This window comes from Octodon degus, unplaced genomic scaffold (assembly GCF_000260255.1).
Source record: "Octodon degus isolate 3935 unplaced genomic scaffold, OctDeg1.0 scaffold00008, whole genome shotgun sequence".
NCBI classification, from domain to species: Eukaryota; Metazoa; Chordata; class Mammalia; order Rodentia; family Octodontidae; genus Octodon; species Octodon degus.
Window position 1 is genome coordinate 2,173,505 of NW_004524584.1, and position 21,877 is coordinate 2,195,381.

At 41.1% G+C, this 21,877-nt stretch overlaps 1 protein-coding gene and 1 pseudogene across 2 annotated transcripts in view; one reads left to right on the plus strand and one right to left on the minus strand.

Moving 5' to 3' along the window:
- Positions 1–21,877, plus strand: part of Pik3cb (phosphatidylinositol-4,5-bisphosphate 3-kinase catalytic subunit beta) — a 172,673-nt gene that overhangs the window by 51,840 nt on the left and 98,956 nt on the right. The window lies entirely within an intron of this gene.
- LOC101587486 lies at positions 15,924–16,914 on the minus strand (annotated as a pseudogene).

Here is a 21,877-nt window from a genome sequence, read left to right on the forward strand (position 1 = left end):
GCTGTGCTTCGGTTTGCTCACATTCTTAGTTACCTTGTGGCCCTTGTTGAGGCCCACGGCCATGGGATAGCGGAGGGCCATGGCTACTCTTTTTCAATGGTTGCTGTGGCGGACAGTTAACTGTCTTATAAAGCATGGCTTGTGAAGCCTTCTCTGATTAAGTACCTTATTTATCTATTTATCTGTTTATTTTTTAATGTATTTGATCCAGGGTCTCACTGTGCAGTGCATATTCCTGTTCTCAGCCTCTGCAGTGCTAGGATTATAGGCATGTGCCACCACGCCTGCACTCTTTAGCTGGTTCAGTGTGTGCAGGGGTGGGGCTGGCATGGCATGTGGTACCTGGGATTGAACCCAGGTCCCTGCGCTTGCCTAAGCAGTAATTAGGTACCATTTGATTTAACAGCTCTAAATGAAGTAGTAAAGCAAGCCATGTAGGTATTTGGGATAGGATGGTGGGAGCATTTTAGGCTAAAGGAACAGAAGGACAGCTTCTGAGGCTGACTTGTGCTTGAAGTGTCCTGTCACAAGAGGCCATTGTAGCTGGGAAGTAATAGGAGAGAGGAGGCAGTGAAAACTGACATCAATAGAGTGAAGGTGGTAGAGGTTCAAACCAAGTTGCAGACCAGAAGACTTCAGGCTTTCAAGTATATTTGAATGCCACATTGAGGTAGGAAGAGTAGAGAAAAGGTGAGTGGGAGCCACAGAAGGCCTGTTCTAGATGAATAAATTTATTTTGTTTTTTTAAATTAGAACAAGGCTGGCCCCAAACTCAGTAATTATTTGCCTCAATCTCCCTGGTGATTATAGGTATGTGGAACTGTGTTCAGCCTTCTCTGTTTTTTCTTTCGTTTTTCTTTTTTCTTTTCTTTCTTTCTTTCTCTTTCTTTCTTTCTATTAAAGAAACTAATTCCTGGCTACAGTAGTTGCATAATTTGATCTTAGTGTGCTGCAATTACCTGTTACTGTAACAAAATACCCCAAAATTAGTAGACTAGGGCATTCATTTTATTACCCCCTAACTCTGAGATCAGCAGTTTGTATTGGGTGCAGCAGGGTCAGCTTGTGTTTGGCCCATGATGTCTGGGGTTTAGATGGAGAAAGACTATAGACTGAGTTGTGGAGGCCTCCTTTCTCAGAAGGCAGGCAGTCACTGGGGCTGACCAACACACCCTTTTATGGGCTCTCTGTATTCTGAGCTTCACTTCATGGCAGCCACCTTCTGTGGATCTTACCTTTGACCTGGAAATTGCTAGAGCCCACCCTCATGGAAGGGGAACATGCCCCTTATCCATGTTTGGAGGAATGTGTGTGAGTTTTTAGGCTATGTTTTAAAGTCACCCCAGGTCATGGCAGCAGAGTCTTTTTTCTTTTTCTACGATAGAGCCTTACTGTGTAATTTAGGGGAACCTTAAATTTTTAAAAAAAGTTTTAAAATTTTAATTATTTTAGATGTAGGGTCTTGCTACTTAGTTTGGACTCATAGTGTTTGTCCTGTCTCAGCCTCCCTCGTGCTGGGATTACAGGGTATGCTGCCATGCCTGGTTCCAGGGCTGGCACAGCATGTCTTACCAGGGTTGGCATGGCATATAGTACCAGAGATTGAACTCAGGACCTTACACTTGCCAGACAGGCAGGTACTTAGGCTGCTGAGCTCTCCCCAGCCCACTTTAGGCAAGTCTTAAACTCACAGTATAGCCCACACTGGGCTTGAATTTATGGCAGTCTTGCTGTCTCATCCTCCAAAGTGCTGGGATTATGGGTGTGAGCTAACACACCCAGCTGTAGTGTCAGTTTTAAAGTTGAAAAGTAAAGAGCATTTTAAACGGTGACTTTCAAAAACCAGAACAAGGGTTGGGGAGAGAGTTTCAAGGACCCTGCCTGGCATGCAGAAGGACGTGGGTCAAGTCCCTGGTACCACATGCCATGCTGGCCACTGAAAGGAAGCGTGGTGGTGCATGCCTGTAATTACAGGACTGGGGAGGCTGAGATAGGATCGGTAGGAGTATGAGCTTCATAGCAAGACCCTGTACCAAGTAAATACCTAAAACCAGAAAAATACCGAGTGTTGACTAGTTTTACTAGATATATCACATCAAAAATATTTTAAAATGTTATATATATAAGCTGTTAGTGGTATAAGAGAGATCCTAATGCCATTTTCCATTTTATTTGCTTTTTTAGTAATTTGAAAGTTATCAGTGTGGTAATATGAGTAAATTAAATGAAAACCTACTCTTCAACAAAGCAGTGTTTGACATGGTATGTTAAGAATTCAGAGGAAAGAAAAAAGTTACTGATTCTTTTCTTTTCTTTCTTTTTTTGAGACAGCGTCTTGTTGTGTAAGTTCAGGCTGGTCTTGAACTCTTGGATCCTCCTACCTCAGCCTCCTGAGTATTAGTATTACAGGGCAGTGCTAGGATTACAGGCAAACATGACCATACCGAGTAGTTACTCTAAAAAGATATTACATTTAAGGTCTTTGGAGCAAAAATATGATTTATTACATTAACTATAGGGTAGTGCTGTAAATTAAAACACAGGCCATTATTCAGAAGTTGAATTGAAAGTGTAAACATAAAGATTTCAGATTTTGGCACAGACTTGTAGCTCTTGCACTCTGGGAGGGTGAGACAAGAAGATTGAAAGTTAAGAGTCCAGCCTGTACAACTCAGTGATTTAATGAGACTCTGTCTCAGAAATAAACAGTGGGCTCTAGGTCAGTGTAAAGACCCTGAGTTTAGTCCTTAGTATGTCCTCTACCTTGGCTCACTGGGGACCAGACCCACAGCATAGCAATGAAATAGCATGATCCAGAAACCCTTCCATTCTACCTCCTTGTGAGTTCCAGCAGGTATTCATCACATAGTTCTCTTTGCCAATATTCCATCATTTGTTGTGGCTGAGACTGGGAAGCAAAGGTGGAAAACACTACAGCCTGTCGTTAAGCCTTCACTGTCTTTGCCATGTCTCATTGTGAGAAGTCCTAAGAGCACCATCCATATGAAGCGCAGTGAACATGCCTCTTCACCTCTCACCTGACCTAGATACTCTGGTGTAGGCTAGAGGAGCAAACTGCTTGGGGTTTTGTTTTATTTATTTATTTATCATTATTATTTTTGTCTTTTTAAGGGTCAGGCTGGCCTCATTGGTTCAGGCTGAGCTCATTTTGTTTCCCAGGCTGGTCTTGAACTCACAACAATCCTTCTGCCTCAGCCTCCTGAGTGCTGAGACTGCAGGTGTACACCACCATGCCTGGCTAGAGGCTCACATTTTTAAAATACCCACAAGCTGTGTGGGTGTGTTGTCTTAAGCAGAATGAATATTTAGTAAATGTTTATCAACCTAAAGACCAGTCATTTTTCCTCTTTGTGTCTCTGCAGTTTTCCTTTCCTTGAGTGTTTCAGGGCCTAACACTGAGACAACACCATCAGCCTGACTTTTCTGGTTTCCTGGGTTTGTCCTATACAGAGAGTAGGCAGTGAAAAAAGACATGGCACCAAGGAGAGCTACCTCTTTAGTTTTCTTAGTCTGTGTTGTACCCCTCCTTATGTCAGTAGCAGGCTACTCACAGAAATAATTTTGTCATTCATTCATGGCTGGATGGCTGAGCAGGAAAGTTGCTTTCCAAGGAAAATATTTAAAACAGACAAGCATACAGTAAATACTTATGCAGACCAATCTTAAATCAGTATGCAAAAGAGTAATGTTAAAGTGGCTTGGGAGAAATGCCAGGCTTCATAGAATGTACTTTTAGTTTTGATGTATTATAACTTACTTTTACAGTGACAACAGACAGAAATAACTGACAGGTTCAGAGCCTGGAGTAACGTTTTTTCTACAGCTCTAAGCTATTTAAAATTCTTCTCATGTTACTGTTCATTATCCAGATGGCTTTCTGGCATAGGTTCAGTTTGTAGACGTGAGGGCTGTGGTTTGCTCCGCATCACCATCACACACTTGTGCAGTTTGCCTTATGACGTACTCTTACAGCAGTTACATGTGGGTGCCCTCTGCCACACACAATCACTCCTGATTGTCATATCACTTATAAAAGAGCCAGAGGTAATTGGGAGGAAGATTGATTGAACTTTTAAAAACTACTACCTCAGAGTCTATTAGGCCTATTGCCATTGAATAAGAAACAGAAGCATTCAAGACAATGGGACCTTTGTCTTAGGTATGTATCTGGTAAAAAATGTGTCCAATGAGCCAAAATTATTTGGATATTTGCTTCAGTCCCACATTAATACCCAAAATAGTTAGAAAGAAAGAAAAAGTGTTTAGGGTAGAAGTCAGGTTGGTGATGGGAGGTTGAGGGGCGGTGGTGGTCTGGAGGGAAGGCAGGGAGAGCTGAGGTGCTGCTGTGCGCTATTCCTGCTGTCCTTCTCACTTTGGTGTGCACCAGGCGCTCTTTGCTTTACAGTAATTCATTGAATTATACAGTCACGTTTGGGTGTTGTTACTATTTTTTGTAGTAGTGAGTGTTGAACTCAGGACCAGGCAGGCACTTATGCTGCTGAGCTATCTCCCTGACCCTGATGTATTTTAAACAAAACATTTAAAATCTGAAAGTTAAACATTAAGTTTTTATTTATTTTTTTTATTTTATTTTTGTATTTTTTTAGGGAAGGCCCTACAGGGTGTTCAGGGTCTCACTACTAGATCAGACTTGTAGTGATCTGCCTGTTTACAGCTTCCCAAGGGCTGGGATTACAGGCACACGCCACCATGCTGTCTCTAAAACATTAATTTTTTGAACAAAACCATTTAAAATCAGGAGAATTGTTTTAGCTATATCTTCACAGTCTACAGAAAGCCACCTGTTCTGTACTATATATTAGTAGTAAGTCTTTGGATTACTAGTAACTTAAAAATTTTTACTTTAACCTACTACACAAAAATATAAAAATTTGTATCTTAATGGAGTTCCGTAAGGTGTTATTTTTTATTTATTTTTTGTATTTAGTACAGGGTCTATAGGGCCTCACTATACATATCAGACTCAGTACTGATCCTCCTATTTTTCAGCCTGCGAAGTGCTGAGATGACAGATTTATGCCACCACACCCAATCTCAGTTGCCCTCTCAGCATGCCCTGGAGGTGGGGCCATAAGCACGGCAGGAGGAGATTGAATCTCCAGTCCCTACATCTGCCTGAGCAGGCGCTTTAATTTGCTGAGCTATCTGGCCAGCTCAAGATGTTGATATGTAATGTTTCACTCAGGTTAGCATATTTATCTCCTGAAAATTTGTCATTTCTTCATGATGAAAATTGTGAAAAATCCTTTTGCCTTTATAGAATGTACAGTATTAATTTTTACCTGTCATCATGCTGTTCAGTAGAACCTCAGAGCTCTATGCCATTATTTATTTTTTTATTTAGTTTTGTTCTTTTTTTTTTTAAACATTTATTTATTTAGTGTGTGTGTGTGTGTGTATGTGTGTGGCCAGCTCAGCCCACCAGGGGGCGGGGCTGGCTGGCATGTGGTGCTGGGGGATTGAACCGTGGTCCTTGTGCTCTGCCAAGCTTGTTCCAAGTAGGTGCTTTAGACCACTGAGCCATCTCGCCAGCCCCTTTTCTTTTGTTTTTGATGCAAGAGTTTGCTATATGGTCCATGCTGGCCTCAAACTCAAGATACTATGACTAGCAAGACATGCCTTTCTTAGAAATATTTGTTAACTTGTAATAGTTGTTTATGTTTTGTGATAAGCATGAGAGAACATTTAGAAAAGAAGGCTGATAGGACTCTGAAAATATTTATTAGCATTAGCAGTAAAAATATGTAAGGTAAGGCTAATTTAAAATGGAGCCTATTTTAGAATCATCAAGTGACTTACAAAAGAGGCTCTCTAGGAAGGCTATTAACATTCTTTAGACTGGTGAATCTATTGGAATTTTTATTAGATTAATTAATCATTTATTTGAGACAGGGTCTCATATGTAGTTCAGATTGGCCTTGAGTTCAAAGAGATCTTCTGCCTCAGCCTACCAAGTGCTGGAATTAAGGTGTGTACCACTACACCTGATTCTTCATTAGCTCTTTGAGTTGGATGAAATTATGTCAACAATTTCCCTCCTTTCTACTAGAGGGCCCATGTTGTGGCTTGTTTTTGAATTTCTCTTTATACGTTTTCTTTTTTTTAAATATTTTTTTAATCATTTATTTTTTTTATCTAGGACAGGGTCTTGCAACACAGTTCAGATTCATAGTGATTGTCCTGTTTCAGCTTCCTCAACACTGGGATTATAGGTGTGTGCCACTGTGCTCGGCTTCAGGGGCAGCAGGGAATGGGGCCAGCACATCATGTGGTACTGGGGCTCAAACCCAGGTCCTTGCACTTGCCAGGCAGGTGCTTAGACCATTGAGCTATTTTCCCCAGGCCTCTTCATACTTTTTCTGCCAAACTTTTATTTTTAAGTTTTATTTATTTTGTGTTTTTGTACAGGGTCTGCAGAGGCTCACTACACAGATCAGATTCGTGGTGATCCTCCTGTTTTCAGCCTCCCAAGAGCGGAGGCATTCGCCACCATGCCCAGACTCAGTCACAGTCTCAGTGTGCCTGGGGGTGGGGGTGGAAGGCACAGCACACTGGGAATCGAACTGGTCTCTGCTCCTGCCTAAGTAGTCCGCTGAGCTATCTGGCTTTCCCGATTCTGCCAATAGCTTTGAAAGAAAGTTGTCGGAAGGTCAGTAAAATAGTTCAGTGGACTAAGCACCCTCTTAAGCAAGCACAGGGACAAGGGTTTGATCTGCTAGCCCCACTCCTGGGTGTGCCGAGTCCGCCACAGAGACCTGGTGTGGTGGCACAGGCCTGTAATCCCAGTGCTGGGGAGGCTGAAAATAGGAAGATCCCTACGAGTCTGAGCTGCGTAGTGAGACCCTGTATCAAAAATGTTAAAAAAAAAAATTGTTGGGAAGAATGGAATGACATAATCCTCTGGTGTTTTTGCATGAGTAGATTTGTATGGGGTCTGAGACTGTTACTCATTCAGTGATTATCAGTCAAAAAAGAAGGGGAGGGTTGGATCAAAACCCTAGTTTACAGAGCTCCTTGTCATCTGAGTTTCCTGTTCAGTATAAGGTTTACTGTATTCTAGACCCGTTCCAAAGCAGACTGTTGCTCTTGGTGACCTTCTGTGGATAAAACTTAGGTCTCAGGGGTTACCTTGACTAAATGATTTTGGAGAAGACAGAATCCTTAAGCACAAAGTCCTCAATAGAGAAAGCCATCTTAATAATTAGAAGTGAAGAATGCTCAGGCTAGGGTCACAGCTCAGCAGTTCAATCTTATGCACTGTAAAAAAGAAGAAATAAAGATGGATAGAGGGACGAAGGAAGGAAAAGAAAAAAGCAACACCTGACAGTCTACATAGGCAATGAATCAAAACTTTAATTTTATAAGTAATCAGAATAATGTATATTAGCTCAAAAGTCAGATAATTGACTAAGATTAGAAAGTTCTTATATAGCCCTGTTAATGAGTACTATAATTAGAATATAAATTGCTACAACCTTTCTAGAAAATGCCTTTTAGGAATGTTTGCCAAAAAAAAAAAAAAAAAAAAGAATGTTTGCCGATATGTATACATATAGCCCTTGTCCTAGTTACTTTTCTCCTCTCTGAGACACAATACTCAACACCAGCAAGTCTTTAAAGAGGGAAGGTTTTGGCTCACAGTTGGTAGAGGTTTTAGTCTTTAGTTGGCTGACTCCTAGGCAGGGGTCATGGCAGAGGAGAAAGAGCTCATGACTTGCTCTCAGGACAGAGAGATAAAGGAAGGTGAGAGGGAGTTAAGCCCTTTTAGGCCGTGCCCCAGTGACCCAAGTCACCCTTAGCTATAAACTCATGTGTAGACTAACCCACTAATGAGTGTCATGCTCCCATGTTCCAGTCACTTCCCAAAAGTCCCACCTATGAGCAGGTGAGGCTTTTGGGGTGTCTTAGTTTCTTTTCTCATTGCTGAGAAAAAAAATACCTGACATCCAGAGTTAAAGGCGGAAAATTTATTTAGCTCATGGTTTGTAAAGGTTTTAGTTCACAATTGGCTGGATCCAAGGCAGAGTGGCACATGGCAGAGGGGCAACAATTCATGGTGGCCGAAAACAGCAAAAGCAACAAGAGAGATAAGTCTTTCTGTCCCTAATGCTGTCTGGGAGTGTAGTATTCACACCCATAATCCCAGCATTGGACCATGAATCAGTCACGATCTAGATTCAGAAGCCTCTGAAAAGCCTGCACCCCTGTGACTGCATAAGACTTTGGGGGACATCTAAATACCATAAGAGGGGAACATCTAGATGTATACCATAACACCTGAAAAAGTATGTATTAGGGACTCTAAACCCCACTGGATACAAAGCCCATTTTAGAATTCATATTCTGTGATTTTTGCTTTACTTTATTGAAACTTATAGAAGAAGTGTAGTCTACCACTACATGCAAGAAAACAATGTTTTAACATAATTACCTGAGGACTAATATTAATATGAACTTTTTTTTTTATTTTTTTTTTATTTTTAGGGAAGAATCTACAGGGTGTTCAGGGTCTCACTGCTAAATCCTACTCGTAGTGATCTGCCTGTTCACAGCCTCCCAAGAGCTGGGATTATAGGCGCACACCAATTGCCCACTCAGTGCACCCTGGGGGCAGGGCTGGCATGGCAGGCCTGGGGAAAAAATTGAACCCTGGGCCCCTGTGCCTGCTTGTAGGTGCTTTAATCCACTGAGCTATTTGGCCTGCCCTTGTGCTATTTGGCCAGCCCTCCTATTTCTTTCTTATTTATTTATTTATTTATTTTCTGATCAAGTCTCGTTTATTCAGGGGAGGTGCTGGGTATATATATAGGGAGTGTAGGAATGAGGAAGTCTCCCCTTTAGGGGGGGTCAGCAGGTATCTAGGCAACGGGAAGGTGCAACCCCTGGGGCATAGCACGTGTGTTTCAGGGGGAATGGGCAAGGTGAGGACCATAAACTTAACTCAGCAGGGGAATAGAAACTTAAGAAAACAGCTGTCACTATTATAAAATGGATACCAGTTAATGGCCTCCCACAGATCCCCCTTTACTTTTTTTTTTTTGCACCGGGGATCAAACTCAGGACCTTGCGCTTGTCAGACAGGCACTTATACCTCTGAGCTATCTCCCCAGCCCCCCCTTTACTTTCATATATGTATATAAAATATGGCTTCTTAGATGGCTGATTCCCTTGAGGGGGCAGTGCCTGTCTTAGGTTGAGGTGTCCTCTACACGGACCCGACTCAAACCTTACCTGTCATAGGAGACTAGGGTGGCAGAAGGTCCCATTCCTGTCTTAGGCGGCGAGTGGTGTCTCGTGTATGCCCCTCATTACCCGTCTCTGGCTAGCCTGACCATCTCACCAAGAGTGGGAGAACTAAGAGGTCTCCGGACCTTCATCATCATAAGCTGGTTGTATTCCAGCGCAGTTTTTCCTTTCAGCCATCTCAAGCCTGTGATAATGAACCTGTATAGGTTGCATCCAGTTGTTTAACGAAAGTCATCAGCCTATTGAAAAGACAGAGTCCTATTGATAAAAGTATTAATAGTCCAATCAAAGGTCCCAATAGGGGGAGAAGGTAGGGTAGTACTCCATTCCATGCGCTCCAGAAAGGGTTTTCAAATAGCTCTCTTCTCCTCTTAATAAGATCTTCTTGAAGTCTTTTATTTTATCTCGAACAATACTGGACTTGTTTGCGTAGAAGCAGCAGCGTTCCTGTAAAACCAAGCAGATCCCTCCCGCTCTGCTGTTAGAAGGTCTAAGCCTCTCCTATTTTGCAAGACTACTTCTGCTAATGAATCTATCTGGTCTTGGATATCTTGGATAGTACCAGACAGTGTTTGAACATCATCAATCAGCTGATTAGATAATTTATTATAAGAATGTACTGCTACTCCCAACCCTGCTCTGCCTGTCCCTAGGGCTCCTGTAATTCCCAGTCCTACCAACAAAGGGATAAGCTGAACTGCTCTTTAGTGCGACCCGTGACATAGTCAAAGCTAGGAATGGGCACGGGCTCTTCTCCAGATATGACATCTAATCAGGCAATACAATTGCCATGACACATAGTCCTGTCCAATTGGTAGGTAAATATGTGAAGGTACACTTCCCCTGCATACAAACACATGTCCCTTTTTTTTGGCAAATAGGGCTACTGTAGTTAAGTATTTGATTGCAGCTGGTGAAGGTAACAAATCCAACATCAACAGTGAAGCTATCATTGTGGAAGCTTCCTTGTATACAGGAAGAATTCCATAGGAGATAATCCCTGCCAGTCCTCAGGAGTAAGCTAATTGTCAGCCACAGTTTCTAAAATAGCTGTGGTGTATGGAGCTGTGGCTCCGTATTGGGCAACGCCGCTGCCATTCTGGAACAGGGGGCCTTGTGGCTTTCCCCTCAAGGCAAAGTCCCTGACCTTTGCAGTTCTGAGGCTGTAAAGGGTGGAGACCTGCCTCCTCCTGTGATGCCCTCAGGCCATCCCTTCCATTCTCAGGTTCCTTCCAGGCAATGGAGATCCTCTTAGCTCCATCTTTGCAGTCTACAGCTTTCTTTCTGGCCAAGCTCACAACATTTTAAATCCTGCTGTTGAGCTCCTTGCTCTTTATTCTCAACATAAATCTGGTTTCCTGGTTTTGATTTCAAGATTTTTTTTTAAATTTTATTTATTTATGTGTGTGTGTGTGTGTGTGGCCAGCTCAGCCCACCAGGGGGCGGGGTTGGCTGGCATGTGGTGCTGGGGGATTGAACCACAGTCCCTGTGCTTTGCTAAGCTTGTTCTAAGTAGGTGCTTTAGACCACTGAGCCTTCTCACCAGCCCCTTGATTTCAAGATTTTGTTCCCTTACAGGAGGGCACACACCCTTAGGGGGTTCTTTGTCCTTTAAGATGAGTTTTACGTTTTTGTCCTTGTAGTATATTTTCACCCTTTTTTAAAATCACATTAGCAACAACCGGGTCACAGTGTCTCTGGGATAAGATTTCATCAACTAAATTCCAATAGAAAAAGGCCATAACTGGTGTTATAGGTAGCCAAATTAGATAGAAATATTAATAGGCAGTCAGACAGGGCAAGGCCCTTGAAGGAGACAGCACATCTTGCAACTGTGGAAGGGGCGGATGCTCCTGCTGTGAGCCAGACCTAAAAGACCTAAAGGCCAAACAAATGCTAAAAGAGTAGCTCCTGGGATTGATATTCTAAATAGGTATCCATCACCTAAAAAGACCCAAGTGAGTCACCAGCCCAGCCCCCAGCAAAAAGAGACCCTATCCCTATTCGTATCCCCTTACTCTGTGACTCATTTCCCCATTTGGCCCTGGGCGTAATCAACTTTACCTGAGCAATGGTGCTTGCAATCCCATTGGTTGAGCATAGTTTTGTCCCACCCCACATCCACCTAAGCGAGACCCGTTTTTCTCTACCTTAACCCCACGTGGTCTTGCTCTATAAAAATAAACTGAAAGAGACAGCTTCCTGGGCAACCTGCTTGGGTTCCCCTTCTGTCTTCTCTCAGACAGAAGCTTTCTTTCCCAATAAAATATTTTACTCTCAACCTCCGTTTGTTCCTAAAATTTATTCTTCGGTTTTAGAGAACACGAACTCATTTAGATCAGGTCGGGAGTTTTACTTGCCTGTATCACTGGAACCTTTTTAGGTCCAAAAGTCTCATCATAATCCTTAAGGGCATCACCAACCCCTTTTCTATTGTCTCTGATCAATAGTTCCTTCAATAGGGAACCATGGGCAAACTTGTCTAATATATTCAAAATATTGACACAAATCCTTAATTTTAACCTTTATTCCTTGCGCCTTTAATGCTTTGCTCAAGCTTTCTACAAATATCTCATGTTTACTTAATGCCTGTCCTATTGCCAAGGGAAAGGGAAAGGGGTGCCGTCTGCTTACCGAGGTTCAGACATCGCAGCAGGCAACTGCAGTGCAGGCCTCTTTTATTTTTTTATTTTGCCTCTTTTACTTTCTCTTTTGCCGGCTCTCTCTTGCTGGCTTCTCAGACAGTTCCATCGCTGAACCCTCCGTACCAGGTGCCCCATTCGCTGGGCACCACTTGTCCTGAACCAGCGGGTCAGTCAATGAAGGTCACCTGGGGGAGGAACGGGGAATTGAAGAGGGGACAAAGGACAGGAGATGTGAAGAATAGAGACAAGACAGGATACTGATCAAGTCTCCTCCTATTTCTAATTTAAAGGAAGTTTTTTGTATGTTTATTTTGCTTTTTGAGACAGAGCCTTGCTATGTAGTTCATGCTGTCTCTATATAGCTCAGACTGGCCTCTCATTCAGGCTGCCCCAGCCTCCTTAGGTGGTGCTTCAGCAGTCCCAAGAGTGGGGATGATAGGGATGTGCCACCATACCTGGCATTTGACCTGCTTTTGAGCTATTCATCCTAAACAAATGGTGCAATAGTAAAAATCAGTAAAAATAAATACTTAAGTGTAATAGAAATAAAGTAAAAATATTTTTGCTGAGACTCACAGCATCAAATTAAGGGAGTGTTATCTGGAAGAGGTTAACAAAACAACATAGCTCTGCTAGAGCAGCAATGTTTTGTGAGACTTCTATACAAACTGATTGATTTGGGAAATGCAGATAATCAGGTCACCTGACAGGTGATGGTGGTCACCTTTGGAGAAATACTGCTCTGACTTCTTTCACAGCTAGAAATCAGTCCTGATATGTTGTAAGAAACCTGACTGTTCTTCACACAGGAAAGAAATAGGTCTTATTAATATTAGTCCTCAGGTAAACTAATATTAGTTATTTATTGAGTTCTTTTCAAATGTTAAATGTTATATATAAGATGCTGTTTTGTATAATCTTTTACACTATTGAGGGTGGTTTTCTTTTTAATTAGTAAACTGAAGCAAATTAGTAAAGTGAACCTCAGAGATTTTAAGCTCAGACCATATAGGCTAAGCTGTATAACAAACAACTAGCTACAAAAAAACAAAAAACAAAACAAACAAACAAAAAAACCATGCAGATGAAACTGCATTATTAAAAGGATCCCCAGCACTCAGGGGTCTGAAACAGGAAGGTATCTACAAGTTCAAGGCCAAGATGGTATAACAGGTATAACAAAACCCTGTTTGGAAAAAAAAAAAGGCAAAAAAAGTATCAAAAGGATCTAGCCTAATATTAACAAGCATTTTATTACATTAAAAGAAATAATTAGAGGCCAGCCAAATAGCTCAACGGATTAAAGCGCCTGCAAGCAGGCACAGGGGCCAGGGTTTGATCCCCTGGCCTGCCCTGCTAGCCCATCCCCGCCCCCGCCCTCACCCCCACCCCCGCCCCGCCCTGGGGCATGCTGAGATGGCATTTGAGACTGGGCATGGTGTTGCGAGCCTATAATCCCAGCTCTTGGGAGGCTGTAAACAGGAGAATCACTAGAGTCCAATCTAGTAGTGAGACCCTGAACACCCTGTAGACCCTTCCCTAAAATACAAAATGATAATAATTTTTTTCTATAATTAGAAAATAAAAATTCAAATATGTGCTCCATGAGTACTATGAAGTTAGACTTTTTGGGGGGAGAGGTTCTTTTTGGGAAACGGTTTCACTATGCAGGTCAGGCTGGACTTGCCCAGGTTGGCCTTGAACTCAAGAGCAGTCCTGCTGCCTTAGTGCTGGGATTACAGGCATGTGCCACCATGACCAGCCAAAGCTAGACTTTTGTAACTATTTATGAACAGAAAAAACAACATTTACTTAGTGGATGGCTTTTTAAAAAATCTGACATAAATCTTCAATTAATTTGAAGTTTATTTTAATTAATTTATTTTTATTTTTATTTTTTTATTTTATTTATTTATTTATTTTGAGACAGGGCCTAAGTGTGTAGTTCATGATAGCCTTGAAATCACTGTGTACTCTAGGCTGGCCTCAAACTCACGATAATCCTCCTATCTCAGCTTGAGTGCTGGGATCATAGGCATGCCTCACCATGCCTGGCCTAAAGTTTATTTTGTAGAGCTTATCAATCTTTTTTCCCTTGGAAGAATAATTCACTATTTTTATTTTAAATTTTTATTTTGATATTATAGGGATGTTATTTTGTTAGCTACAACTGTTTATGCATTATAGATAGCCAGTTGGCAAAAGTTTTTAAAAATAGGAATTCCTTCACCAAGATAAGTTAATTTTGGGCTGAGGTCTAAGCCCAAAGATAGCTCAGTGGTCTAAGCATCCACCTGGCAAGGGCAAGGACACTGGTTTGATGCCTAGTATTGTATGCTGTGCCAGTGCTGTGCCGCTCATACTGGCTAACCACCAAAATCCGAGCACTGGGGAGGGTGGGAGAGAAGGATTCCTGTGAGCCTACCTGCATAGCGAGACCCTATATCAAATAAATAGATTTTTTTTTAAGATGTTAATTTTATCTGTTTAGGGTAGTACAGAAGTCATTTTGTTAAGTATGTGCTGGGGTTTTTAAAAATTGATGTGCATTCATAAACACAGACATTTTATTTAAAACTTGTTTTATAGAGGTATTTTGATATTAATATATTATAGTACTTAGGCTGTATGGCTACACATAATTGAAACCAGACTAAACCACATAGATTCTGTCTTAAAACAAAAGAAAACCAAAACAAGGCCCTCAACAGGGTCAGGAATATAGCAGCACAGAGCCTACCTGGCAAGGGTGTGGTCATGAGTTACAAAACAAAACATGGTGAATGTCTTGGTGCATGCCTGTAATTCCAATAGTGCAAAGGCTGGGGCAGGAATTGCCTCAAATTAGAGGCTAGCCTGGCCCTGGAGTGAGTTCAAGGCCAGCCTGAACTACATAGTAAGACCCTATCAAAAAAAAAAAAAAAACACCAAACCAACCGACCAAACAAAACCTTTAACAGTAATGAAACAACAAATAACTAATGAATGCAGACATATAAAAGATTAACAAACTATGCTGAGTCCTTTGGACCCCAAGTGTGCAAAATAATAGAAATTTACTGTGTGTTCTCTCTAAGGAAACTCTAATAAAGGTCACTTTTAGCTAGCTAGCAGCTTGCTTACTTGCTTTCTCACTTTCCCTCCCCCTCCCCTCCCCTCCTCTCCCCCCTCCCTTTCTCCCTCTCCTTCCTTCCTTCCTTCCTTCCTTCCTTCCTTCCTTCCATGTATTTGGTTGTTACAGGGTCTTACTATGCAGCTCAGACTCATAGTGATCCTCCTGTTTCCAGTCTCCCCAGTGTTTGAATTATAGGTGTGCACACCACAAGCAGACTGGTCACTGGCTCAGCATGCCCCGGGGATGTGGCTGTTGCCGGCTGGGCATGCAGAACCAGGGATGAGGCCCTGGTCCATGGGCTTGCCAAAGCAGGCGCTTAGTCCACTGAACTATTTTGCCAGCCTTAAGTTTTCAACTGTATGTCTTTTCTTCCGGTCTTGGTTTCTGTACATTGGTTGTGTTTGTATTTTTTTTATATACTTTAATTAATTGGCAGTATTAGAGATTAAACCCAGGGCTTTTTTTTTTTTTTGGTTTAAAATGAAAAGTTTATTTGCTCAGTACACCAAATAGGATGCAAGCACTGTCATGACAAATATACAGAAACATGTAGCTCAACATAAAACAGTAATGAAAATGAAGGGCCATTTCTTTAATGTTACGACAACATACTCCCAGGAAGGATCTTTTCTTCAGTTAATTAAACATTTCAATAACATAAAGGGTAATGGATTAAATGGAATTCAACTTGTGAATTTTTCTTAAAAATAAAATTCCAACTGTATTAATCCATGCTTGTTAAACACTATAACTAAAATTTCCAAATAAGCACAAAAGGAGATAAAGTAGTTAGTTACCTTTTTGCTGGAATAGTCCAGAGGAAAATAGTTACTACAAATACAGCAGGCAAACTGTTAGGTTGACCAATGTAGAAGAACATACTGTGCTAAATTTCAGTCTCAAATTGTGCTAAATGCTCATCATTAGTATGGCACATTTTGGTCCATGATGTGGTTTAATGCCAAGACATCACAATTTGTTACAGAAACATAAGATTACTGTTGCGTCTTTAAATTTTTAAATATATTTTAAAAAGCCAGGTATACTTTCACATACAAAGGCAGTTTTTCCCAGGAGGAATTTACAGGAAGTAGTCTGGGGTGCGTCGAGTAACATGAGGCTCTCCAGGACGAGGTGCTGGGTCAAACTGAAGAAAAGAATATTTTAAGGTATCATCCAATTCCATGATAGCAGCCTGGTTTCCACAACGGTAGCAGTAATTGGGTGCACTAAATATGGTAACCACATTCCGATCATGACACCAATTGTATCCCTCCATTACTAGCTGGTGGGCACGAGAAACCAGTGTGAGACCGTTGGCATGGTTAAATGTTTCAGAAATATCTTGTCCAAATGTGTAGCCAGCACCACGTGGTGAAATACCCCATCCACCACGATCATCTGGGTCTGACCATAAGAGATTGCACATTGGACCCTCATGTGGAACTTCTTGTAAACGATCCAGGGCTCTTACATGATCCAGTGTATCTATGGATGGAGAGAGGCCACCATGGAGGCAGAATATCTGTCCATCTACTAAAGCTGTAAGTGGAAGATAATCAAAGAGATCTGTAAAATATTTCCAAACATTGGCATTTCCGTATTTTCATAGACATTCATCATAAAAACCGTATACTTGGGTAATTTGTCGGCTTTCATGATTTCCTCTCAGTATGGTAATGCGTTCTGGATAACGCACCTTTAATGATACGAGAAGAGTCACAGTCTCCACAGAATAATAACCTCTGTCTACATAGTCACCCATGAATAGATAGTTTGTATCTGGTGATTTTCCACCAATTCTAAAGAGCTCCATAAGGTCATGGAATTGGCCATGTACATCTCCAAGACAGTAACAGGACAACGAACCTCTTGTACATTTGATTCTTTTGTTAAAATTTCCTTAGCTGTCAAGGCCGGGGTCCATCTCTATTTTAGGTCACTCTGCCATCTCGCCCCTTTTCCGCAAACGCCCGGCGCTCTCCAAAGCTCACTTCCGAGGGGTCACAGGCGGACGACCCGAATTCCGACCAAGTCAATCACAGGATCGACTTTCAGGTTAATCTTCGGAGCATTCTGCGAAAGACTGCTGCTGAGACCAGGCGCCGCGCACCCCGGGCTGCGACGGGAGACGCCAGCCGGGACCACCTGGGTCCCGTGAGGAGGCGGCCCGCCGGCCGCCAAACCCAGGGCTTTTGCACTGAGCTATAATTCCAGCTTTTTGAGATGGACTCTCAGTAAATTGCCAGGGATGGGTTTGAATTTATAGTCCTGTTTCTTTGGGGGAAGTACTGGGAATTGAATTTAGGACCTTGCACTTTTCAGGCAGGCACTTGTCCCACTGAACTGTGTATCCAGTGCTGAATTTAAAATCCTTCCACCTCAGTCTCTCAGAATACTGTGATTATGGGCATAAACCACCATATCTGACTCTTTAAGACAAGGCCTCATAAATTACTGAGGTTGGCCTCAAATTTATATTTTTCTGTCTCAGCCTTCTAAATATCTTGGATTATAGATATGTGCCATGGAGCCACAATCTCTTTTAGTATTTAAAGCTGCCTTTTAGAATATTTTAGGTACAAAGAAAAAAATGGCAACATAGTTTTTGTAAATAAGTAGGGGAAGAAGTTTTGTAGGGAGTGGAGAGGAGGAGCATGGGAAAAAAAGAAGCAAGATATATCATGTACGGTACAAATTTTCTATGGTGAATGTTATGTATATCTAAAATGTACCAGTAAAAGTTTTTAAAATGCAGAATTTCTCCTATGATTTACTAAGTAATTTTGATTAAATTTGTTGCCCTTATAGGCCAGGCATGGTGGTGCACACCTGTAATCTGTGCACTTGGGAGTCTGAGGGCAGGAAGATCACTGTTAGTTCAAAACCAGCCTGGGCACAGGCAAACCTAAATTACATAATGAGATCTTGTTTCCAAAGAAATTTTTTTTTGTTTGGCTATAGAACAAACTTATATTTCTGCTTATATGTGATTTAAGAAATAAAATCAAGTACCAATTCTGGAAGCTGAGAATCTTTAAAATCTGCCAATGAACAACTGGCAGGGATCTGTGGAGTGTAGTTACATTTAAGGGTTTAGTTGAACTCCTTGTTACTTTTGAAGTACTTGTATTCTCTGGTAGCTTACTTGAAGAAAAGTTGTTTTCATAGTTCTAAAAACTCTGTCCATCCTATTTCTTTGACCTTTTGTTTTCATGGTCAAAGGAAAGAATGGTTTAGGACTGCAGATCTTTCAAAGGTAGATAACCCTGTAAAGTATACTTCTATTAAAGGAAAGAAAAGGAAAAAATATGCCATGCGTACTGCTTTGAAAAACAAATTAATGTATACTTAATTTGTGTAAGCTTTAGATTTTGTTTTGTTTCTCCTCTACCCACCCCTTGCACCATCCCTCAGACACCCTCGCCCTCCTTTGTTTGGTGGGTAGACTAGCCTGCAGTTCAAAGTGATCCTCCTGTTTCAGGGGTGCACCACCACCACACCAACTTGGGCTTTAGTTTTACTTATCTTTAAAATGAACTAAGACACATCCCAGCCTTAAACTCATAGACTGGAGTCGTGTGTGTATGCAGTGTCTCTATTATGTAGGAGTGAATAAGGGAAATAAGAAACAAAAGCTTTCCCCTAACTTAGTAGCGATAATTTTATTTTCTAAAATATACGTTTTCTAAAGAATATATTTTATCTTACCAGTTGATCTGTTGCCCCATTTATTCAGCAACTGTGTCACATCTTTAGGTCTGACAAGGGAGACATTGCCTTTTAAATGTATTTAGGTGTGTTTGTGTGTGTGTGTGTGTGTGTGTGTGTGTGTGTGTGTGTGAGCTTGCACTTGCGTTGCTGGGGATGGAACCCTGCAGATGCTGGGCAAATATTCCACATTGAGTCACATACCAATCCAGACATGATATTTTAATTATGGTGCAGCACATTTTAGAGTATGATCCTGCCTTCAATATGTGTTTTAAAGGGTTGTGTATGCTACAAGTCATCTTGTAATTTATCTGACTGTTCCATCAATAGATTTGTTTACTAAAGGTCTAAAAACCTAAGCTCTAGTCTTACCAGATGTAACATCCCTGATATCAGTTTTGGGGCTAAGTTTTCTCTCACTCTCTTTTTTGGTGCCAGGAATCAAACTCAGCACCTTGTGCTTGCCAGGCAGGCACTGTACTGATTGAGCCATAGTCTAGGTCCCTAGAGTTTTTTATGTATAGTACCATTTAAGAATTAGTCAAAGAGCCAGTCGTGGGGCACATGCTGAACTGAGGCAGGAGGATCACCAGGAGTTCAAGGCCAGCCTGAACTACATATGAGACCCTCCCACTCTCCAAATTAGTCAAAGATGGCATAAGTAAATGCTGTATAGGGAATGGTGTTGATTGGAAAATAGAACAGTATAGTGGACTGGGCTGTAGCTTATTGGTGAGTTAGCGTGTGTGAAGCCTGGGTTCTGTCCTAAGCACCACAAGGGAGAAAAAGTTATAATAAGTTATATTCATTACTATTTTACATATAGGCTACAATTAAATCTGGATAATTACTAGTCTGAAAAATAGGAATTTTCACAAGGTAGTCAATGATTCTGAAAGTAGACATTAAGAAGCTGCCTCATAAGCTTATTTCAAAATTATCTTTCATATTCAGGAGAAAAAGCCTGTATTTTATTATCTAAACCTGGAGTTGAACCCTGTGTTACATACATCTTTATATAAAACAAAGGACTCTTGCCTAATACAAAAGACTGTAGTATATGTATATGGTATATAGTATATGTACTGTATTGATTTTTTGTTGTTCTGGAAAAAAATCATGGCACCATTGGTGTGGAGGACCACCTGAGCAGCTCTCCTTGAAAGAAGAGTGACTATCTCCATTTTGACTGAGCCTGACCCTATTTCCTCATATTGTTCTGTACAGAGCAATCAACCTTAGTCAATCCTCCTTTTTATTTATCCTTCAATTGGCCTTAAGCAATGTATACTGGTCTAGCTGAGGTGCTGGTGATAGTCTTTGAAGGTGGCACGCAGTTTCCCTAGTAACCTATACCTGCTGCTCTTTATTGTGAGCCAGGTTGAGACAGGATGGAAGAGCCAGTGATCCGCACTGCCAGCTGGGATGGGGCCTCGAGATAGAGGCTGTGACTTCCTGGGGCTTGAAAGACTACACATCAGAGCTGAAGCACCAGACTTAACCAAAACATTAAATATTATATAATGCAGATTACTTTCTCTGCATATCCTCTCTGCATATGGAGGAGATAAATGTAGGCCACCCACCTAGCTGAGCTCACAATGGTCACCTTCTTCCCACAATTCTTAGTCAATCCTCCTCAGCCTCCACTGAGTAAAAAACCTGGTGAGGCCCTGGGTCACTCTCTTTGTTCCGGGAAGCTATCTTCATGGCTGGACATAGAACCCCTCAGCTCCCTGATGATTGAAAATATAATTTAGTGTCTTTATCTTTGTTGTGGGTTGCATTGAAAGTGGGAGATTGGAATCAACTTGATGAGATTCCAACAACGTAACTTTGGGATTACAAATATTGGCTTCTTGGACGGAGACGAGGATCTGGAAGTGTCTCCTACACATTGGAACTGGCATTTGGACTATTTGATTGTCGATACAACATGCTTGACTCATGCACTTGAGTTATCATATCTGTGTTGGTTCTATATATAGATGTAGACCTCTGAGCATTTCATTAAGGAATGGAATGGTCATGTAAAAGGATTCATATGTTGAGATAATAGTTTATTGTTTTCCTTAATTCTATTTTGTTGTTAGCACATTGTATGTTTTTTGAGAAAAATACATATGTAGGAAATTATATATATAAATATTTATATATATGTTATATTAATGATTTCCTTCCAGAGTTTTTATTTTGATTTTGAGACAAGGCCTCATTCTGTTGCCCTGCTGGGCTCAAATTTAAGATTCTTCATTCAGCCTTAGCTTCCCACAGTACTGGGATTACAGATGAGCACCACCACACCCAGTGTATTGTTTCAGATTATTTAAGTATTATAAATAAACTAATTATATTTTTGGATTTTTTTGGGTTGTTTTTGGATTTTTGTGGCAGGATCTTGGGTGTAGTTCAGGCTGGCTTTGAACTAACTGTGTAGCTCAGTTTTGTCTCAAACTTGCAGAAATCCTGCCTTAGCTTCTCCCAAGTGCTGGGATTATAGGCTTGTGCACCATGCCCATCATAAATTATTTGTTTTTAAAGGGAATGTGGAATAGGACAGAGTTGAAAACCACTCTAGAGACTATTTAGCTTAAAGTGTTTGAAACCTTGAAAACTACTGTAGTAGAAATGTTTTTATTAAAGTGATACCTAATAACAACCATAAGTGTTTGGCTATAGTTTATACTCTGTCTTCCTTGAGTGCTTAAAATGTCTGGCTCAGTTTTTATTAAACTGTTAGTATAAGTGCTGTGAAGATAGCTCGGCAGTCAAGGGCCTGCCTGGCAAGTGCAAGGTTCTGAATTGGATCCCCTGTACTGCATGCTATGTTGGCCTGAAACCCCAGGCATGGTGGCACATGCCTCTAATCCCAGCGCTGGGGAGGCTGAGATGGAAGGACACTACAGTTCTAAGCTGTGTAGTAAGAGCCTGTATCAAATAAGCAAAGAAAAAAAAAAAAAATTTAAGTAGTTAACATGCAGTATCAAGATAGAGGATATGACGGTATAGTATTCCCTTTGAAGATTTACCCCTTATTAGGAAAAATGTTCATAGTTATTGAAACTTAACATTCAGACTGCTTTATAATCTTTTTTTTTTTTTTTTTTTTTTTTTT